This window comes from Monopterus albus, unplaced genomic scaffold (genome assembly GCF_001952655.1).
Source record: "Monopterus albus unplaced genomic scaffold, M_albus_1.0 scaffold41.1, whole genome shotgun sequence".
Taxonomy (NCBI): domain Eukaryota; kingdom Metazoa; phylum Chordata; class Actinopteri; order Synbranchiformes; family Synbranchidae; genus Monopterus; species Monopterus albus.
This window is the reverse complement of record NW_018127921.1, coordinates 1,154,262-1,162,124: the sequence shown is the minus strand read 5'-3', so window position 1 is coordinate 1,162,124 and position 7,863 is coordinate 1,154,262. Positions and strand designations below refer to the sequence as shown.

At 38.8% G+C, this 7,863-nt stretch overlaps 1 long non-coding RNA gene across 1 annotated transcript; it reads right to left on the bottom strand.

The window, feature by feature from the left end:
* Window positions 1-6,464: 6,464 nt before the first annotated feature.
* LOC109959935 (uncharacterized) lies at window positions 6,465-7,371 on the bottom strand. The gene is made up of 3 exons (XR_002274903.1): window positions 7,258-7,371; window positions 6,739-7,140; window positions 6,465-6,569 (listed from the first exon to the last, which is right to left on the bottom strand). It is a non-coding gene; the product is annotated as an uncharacterized LOC109959935 (long non-coding RNA).
* Between the last annotated feature and the right edge of the window lie 492 nt (window positions 7,372-7,863).

Sequence of the window (7,863 nt, the reverse complement as noted above, 5' to 3'; positions counted from 1 at the left end):
TGTCCCAATATTTATGGACCTGACTGTATGTAACACGTCCATAGCATCATAGCATTAGCTGACATTTTTTAATCATACACCACCTTTGACAGACATCTCTGTCAGCTTATCCCACTGAGATAACTAGATATTAATTATAATCAAGTCTCAATATAAAGCCAGCTCTGCAGGTAGAGAAATGAACTGTGTTGTCCAAAAGCATCCACTGACAGCAGGGGCTCAACCTAAAAGCACAGAAATCACCTCACACAGTTAATGTTAGCACCATGATGTGCCATATTAGTGCAAAAACTCTGATAATTACAGCGTAAACAATCAGCTTCACTCCTGACAAACTCCATCAGCATTTTTGATATGATGGAAAAAAGCAGCTCTGCACCAATTTTACTTTTCCCCCCCTGGGAATATTATAAACAGAAAAATAGCCTATAGATTTTCAAAATCCATCTGCTCCTCTCAGCTGTTACCAATTCCCAAAATAAAACTCTAAACACAGAACCTATTCATTAAACAGTCTTAACATACAGAGGCAGTGTGAACTGTCTTAAAATTCATGTTTATTTCTGCAGTTTCAGGGCTAAACAGTTGCATAAAGCATAAAAATAATTTTGCCAGGGAAAAACTGGTAATTACCAGCTAACAGAAATGGGTTTGCAGAATGGAGCATTCCATTGACATTACAGCAAGATAATTCTTGTTTTCTCTTGTTTCATATTTGTTCAGCTGCCCTGCATTTAAATACACTGTACTCTAGCACAGGTTTTGATTTGTTTTCTGGGGCATACTCCAAAATAATCTTTGCAGCCATATCCACTATGGAATGGTTAAAAACTGCTGTAATGAAGTGCTCATAAATATTTAATAGGGCCTGCCATATAAATAAATGTTCCATTCAATGACTGTTAAACACAGAGCACCTGTACTTTGCCAAATTTGACATCAAACCACACTGCTGCTTCCTTGTATCATCACTATACATATACTTGAACCCAAATACAATATGGCCATGACAGAGTACACCAGCACTGCTTTATACTGTACTATTTTTCATTCATAACAACACTTACTGCAGTATTCATATATTTGTTACATCATCAAGGTCACCTTGATGAGATAAATGTTGACTATATTGGTGTAGAAAACAAAGAGGTTCGGACTAAACCACTAAAACACACACGAGTAGTTCACTGCTTTACAATCAACACTAACTACATTTGTAGTCTATATATACACATTAACATCACAAAACAAGCTACGACATCATGTACCATATGGACAAACATCAGCTGCTGATATAGCACAAAAAAATGCTCATCAGTGCAAAATAAAGCTCTTTCTCACAACCACATGATGGTCCACATAAAGGCAGACTGAAATCACTGTCATCTCTTTCCACAGTCAAAAATGTCACAGATTTTAACTTTATTGCTGATAAATTATTATTAAAGTGGAGGAAAGGAAAGGGTCTTTGGAGGGAAGTATCAGTGTGTGATTGGCAAGCTGAGTCCCTAGCACGGGACTGAAGGTACAAAGGATCAGACTAAGTTACAAGCCGTGGATAGTGTGTTGTCAGTTGTAGCATTGAAGAGCGAAGCTACACCACCTAAACTAATGTTTACAGCACCTAAACTAATTATATTTTACAATTAAAAGTTTAATTACTTTAAATTCTTACGTCTCAATCTGCTGCAGATGAAAGGCCTGAAAATTGACATTAACAGTGCGGGAAGAAACAAATACATTAGCATGGAACATAATGTGGAACTAACTAAGGCTTGGGGACTAACGAAATCCATAGAAGGGTGTTATATATTTACAATACAAAAAAAAAGCTAATTGTATTCTGTGAAAGTTACAGAGAAAAATGATGTCATCAGTTTACTGATACACTTAGTAAAAGAAAAGAAAAAAAAAGGGGGGGGGTATTATCCACGGTTACAACACTTCATGGGTCTCACAACATCACTCTGGTCTTGACACTGTAGCTAATCCTGTACCTCTGTTTCCACACGGAGATGTGTTTCCTCTAACCTGAATCTAACCTCATTCTAACCATAACCCCTGAGGTAGCATACTTAATTTCATTTAGTTTTAAATTAAATGTGCATAATTAACATTACTGCTATTAATCTAAATGTGCATTAGTCACACAAAAAAAGGAATATTTGGACAAACAGTAAATAAACCTAATCATAAATCACCCGATCTGTTAAAAAGACAGTGGATGCTGTTAGGATGTTCTTAACCCACTGTTTACCTTCTAAAAGAAACATTTTATGTTTGCTTTGTAAAAGATAATATTCTGTAGTTTGGTCCTTTAACTTATAGCAGGTAGGCCCACTGCCTGAATTTCAATATGAATATGAAAAACTGCTTTGAGCACAAAGAACTTGTTTTCTTGAAATCAAACACTCTAGATGAGTGACCAAAGGCTGCTTTTGCAAACTGACCTAAAAGTTTAGAAGTTAAAAATGTACCTACTAAACATTCAAATAGTTTTTTTTTTAAACGGATTCAGCCTCAAAGGCATGTTTTCCAATTAGACATGGCAGGAGTGCGCTTATTTTTTATGTGTGGGTGATAGATGACGCTCAGTAGGTTTCGCATGATCACAGAAAGAAGCAAAGGCATAAATTACTATTGTATTACAGACACAGGGGTCATTAAATCGTTCAAAATATATGTGTGCGATTTATAAAGTTAAAATCTGCCGCAAAAATGCTTCCTGCTGCCAGTCTTAAATCCAGGTGCCAGCAAATCAAAGCAATTTATTACCAGTGTTCGTGTCCAATTACAGGAGGTTAGGATGGAAAATATGCTCAAAGGGCCGTCAAGAATCCTGTCGCACCTGTCAGCTGACTCATGGACGGGGTGAGACGGCTTTGTTGTGTAGATCTGTCCTTTCTGTCTTTTTTTTTGTCACAAACTGTTCAATGTCTCTTACAGTTTCCCTCCACCCTCAGCTCACTTCTCTCCCTATCTGCCTCATTGCTTTTCCTCACTGAGCTGATGAGACAGCCACCGGGTGCACGTACAGCACTACAGAAGAAAAAAGGAAGATGGGAGATGTGAGAAGTGGTTGTCTGGTGAGTTAGAAGCTAAACATTCTGGTTTGATCCCCTCTCTGTTTGTTAAGCTGTCACAATTGAAACAACGCCCAGCAGACGTAGCAGGCAGATTACAGAGAATCGCTGTCAGCAAATTGTTTGCTCAGAAATGCCGATTATTCAGGGCCTTCCACTACACAGGCAGCCAAATCAAAACTGTGTCAACAACAATTAAACCATGAAATGTTGCCTTGTTGTGAAGGATTTGTAAGAGAAATGCACACATCACCAAGGACCTTTTTTTCCAATTAGGCAAATATTGTTTTTCTGTGATCTATTCCTATGTTTACACGTGTTACCAGCACAGCTACTAGAGTGCCAGTAAGAGAAATAAAAAATAATTTTAAAAAATCACTGAATTGCTGCAAAAAATATAATGTTTTTTTCATGAGCCCCAGCCGTGTCCCCCCTCTGAGGGGTTTGAGGTGAAAAGGAAACCACTCTTAATAATTCACCAGCCCAAGAAGAAAGAAAATGCTTTTAAAAGACATTTGAGGGTTGATACAAGCATAAGCTAGGTTTCAGTAACATGGTGTTTACAGTGAAAGCACCAGTGGTTCTGCACTAAATCTTTTCCTTACTTTTCTCTTAAACCTCTGACCTGAGCGACTTTCAGATCTTACTGTATTTTCAAATATGAGATGTTACCAAAACCTATACAACATATATACTGCAGCTTTTACAAGCTCCTAAACGAACTGATGTTACTCTTACTTTAACATCAGGGGGTAAAATATGTAGTTTGTGTCGATCTGCTTTTCTGAATTGTTTATTTATGCCATTTCATTTCACGCCTCCCCTCTCAAAACATGTTGCACTGCTCCTCATCTCAGTAACACCTGCTCCTTCAGGAACAGCCACTGTCAGAACCCTGGCTTATAAATGTGGGGATGAAATCATGTCCAATCATGTATTTGAAAAGCAACAAACAAATAATTAAAATTAAACAATTAAACAATATTTATATAGTTTATATTGAGAATACCTTGTCTGTTACTTTTCTATTCTTAGCACTAAGTGCCTTGTTTCTAGCCCTTTGCTGCTGTAGCTTTGTGAATTTCCCCATTGTGGGACTAATAAAGGTTCATCTTATATTATCATTAATATTATTATTATTATTATTGCAATAAAGTTTGCAGAAGGGCATAAGAAGCAGTGTTAATATGTTCATTTATTCCATTGTTTAAGCTACGCTGGTATGGTCAATGAAAAGTATAATGACAAATCATTTCTGACAATCTTTTCTTTTATGATAACAGGACTAAAGGTAACAAAAACTGAAGAAATAAATAACCTATGACAAAATGTATTTAAAGTGTCATCAACAAATCAAAACAAAATGATCAAAGCATCTGTTAACTAATTAGAATTAGTTTGAATTACGACTTTGGAGCCAAGTGAGCATTTAGCATTAGTGGTTACACTAATAATCAGCATCTCGCACTTTAGAACAATTAGCAAAGTCGCAAGTTGTACCAGCAATCACAGTGCAAGTGATTCAAGAAACAGCAACACAACAGCTGGGACAAATCATAAACACAGGCAGACCAAAGATTTCTAAAAGTTAATAATAGTAATAATAATAATAATAATAAAATATCAAGCTAACATAACATTATTAACTAAACAGGGTTAACATGGTACCCTGCAGGGCTGAGTGAAGGATTAATGTAGGCTGTCAACCATCAAATCCTCCTCTAGTTAAAGGAAGAGTACTGTACATTTTGGCTGCTCCTGTCAGGCTAAACCCAAACGACCACTGTAAGAGTATTTCAGCGCACACGCGGGTGAACACAGCTTCTGCTCTGCAGTGCAAAGTACAGGTGGCTTCGATAATTCCAGATGAGATAGGCAGTGAGTAAACTGCTATGTTTAAGCTGTCAGAATTTGGGAATAACAAATGTATTTACTGAGGAGAATGGTTTTGTTTTACTAGGACAGAGTGACAGGGACACTGTGTGTGAACCCATGAGTCAGGCAGAAACAAGCAGCTACACCTTCCCAGCCTTGCTTTCGTTAGTTTTGGTTAATTATCATTAAATCAAACAAACAAAATATGAAATAAACTAAGATGCATTTGGTCAAATAACTAAGACTAACACTAAATGAAGGTTTTATGTGTTGCATAAATCGGATCTGAGAGATGCATTAGAGACAATCTTGCCTCTTCTGTGCTACAATAGATTTAATGTATCAGCTGTAACTACAGAGAAATCTGACTATTACTGTGGATGAACAGATGGTGCTGGAAAATGACTCAGCATCTGGACTTTTTACCATACAACCTAAAGTGTTAATGAAAAAAATAAAATACAATTTATGCATTAGAATAACTTTACTGTGGGTGAAACTATTCATCATAACTTTGTTGCTTCACAATGGCCATTTTTTTCACCTTCTTGAGTCTGTCTAATTCAGTCAAGTGTTCTTTTCATAACTTTTATAACTGTCCTTGAATATAAGCTGTTATGGATTTCATTCAAACATTCTGTTTTGTGGTCCAACCTTGTTCTTTTGATTAGCTGATCTGCAGAGCGGTAACTGAATTTGATTGTTAAAATGTAAGTATTTGATATGGCTTCAAAGACCGGTGTCTCCTTTTTACAGTGAAAAGTATTGTAATTAATACAAATATTTTCATTATATACACATTTATGATGTAAGCATTCAGTATTTACTAAGAGTCTAATGTGTGTGTTCATCTCAACGAAGAAGCTATTTTTAACATACTGTGCAAAATGACATATTTGTGCATATCTTACACATCAAGAACCAAGAAAAACTTTAAGTTCAGGTGACACACATGGCATTTCACTTATGAATGTGTTTTAACCCTCAGAGGAGGGGAATTACAATATCACTGTACACTGATTACCCTCGGGACAAATTTGTCCCACTTCCCAAAAACAACTGTAAAAATATATATTATTATTACCCTGTTGTGTTCTAAAAATAAATTTCAAATGCAAGATCAGTTTGAACCAGAAAACACTTATTTTACAAAGATGAACACTAAATATTGAACACTAACACCTCACTCTCCTGCTCCTGAGCAGAGGCTGCAGATCCACATGCTGTGGTCCTTGCACAGGAACCTCTCACATTTGTAGCACACATGTCCTGCTTTCCTCTTGTCTTGTTTACAAAAGAAGCATGGCTTTCTGCCCTTGGGTTTCCTGTGAGAAGGGCCTGCAGTAGCAGTAGCACCCTGCAGGTCGGCCACCACACTTGCAGCGGCTGCTGAGCGGGGGCGGTGCACTCGCCAATGATGTTGGGCGTCACCAGCCCTTCTCCGACTTCTTCACTGAAGAGCCTCCTCCTGTGAGACTTCTGCCATTTCCAGGCCGGCTCGACTGCTGTCCACAGGATTAAGGCATTATAAAGGGAGATGTCCAGAAGGTTATGGAATAGAGCAAGCGGCCACTGGTTCACTCTCCTCCGGCAGGAGTACATGCTGACGACCTAACAAAAACCCACAAACATAAAACAAGATAATATGAATAAGTGATCCAAGTATTCTTTCTCATGAAACACATTTTATTTGAAAATGCTTGTTTTGAAAAAAGAATCTACATATATTTTAGACAAGAATAAATAAATGTGTGTGTAACAGATGCATAATGGAACCCACCTTATCCAGGTTGTCCACTCCTCCTTTGCACCTGTTGTAATCCTGGATGATTACGGGCTTCCTCTTCGGTTCCTCATTGACATGTAGGGCGCGGTGCTTTGTGCTCAGGAGGAGCACATTCCAGGACTGTCGGGGGATGTAAGACACGACAGTGTGGGTCCTTGTGAGGAATGCACCGCTCTCCCTTTTGTCTGGAGCAACTGAAGAGGAAGCTCGGGTTTGTTCCTCTGGATGGTGCCAACCAGGGAGAGCTTCTTCTTCAACAGCTCCTCTGCCAGTCCAAATGAAGTGAAGAAGTTGTCACAGGTGACAAGTGTGTCCTTGGAGCCCCTCTGTTAGCTCCAGGACCACCCGCTTTCCCTGGTTGATCTTGGGAGTGCTGGCTGTTTTGCCTGTATATACCTAAATCAAATTAAATCAAATCAAGTCAACATCCACTTGATCAAAGTATTTTACATGGGCAGAATAAAGTCACAATAAATAACTACAACAAAATAAATAGGATCAGTGGAAAAATACCTGTAGTTTCCAGGTGTAGGATGTTTTCGCATCGCATGTTACCCAAATCTTCAGTCCATATTTAGCCGGCTTTTTTGTCATGTATTGCCTAAACTTGCATCTCCCCCTGAAAGGTACTAGTTGCTCATCAACACAGATGTCTCTGTTCCTGGTTTCAATGGCATCAGGAGCTGCTGCGTCCACATACCCCACACCTGGTGGGAAAAGTCCCACATAAGCCTGCAGTTCAACCCCATGTAAATCACGTCACTCACCCGCCAAGCACTGATGAAACCGCTTGTGGGACATGGTCGCTTTGAAAATGGTCCGTTCAGTTTTGTCATTCCACAGACTGAGGGTTGATTTGCCTATGGACCTGTATTCCCCGGTCAAAAGGAAAAGTCCCACATAAGCCTGCAGTTCAACCCCATGTAAATCACGTCACTCACCCGCCAAGCATCTCCCATGCAGATTGGTCATTGCAACAATATGCTCCAGGATCCCATCAGTGAGCAGCAGACCAAAGCTGGACAACGGGTCGGTGATGTGGGCCACAGCGATAGTTGTGGGTCCTGGCACCAAAGCGGTGGTGGTTGGGACATACTGCAGTGTCTCATCATTCATGGG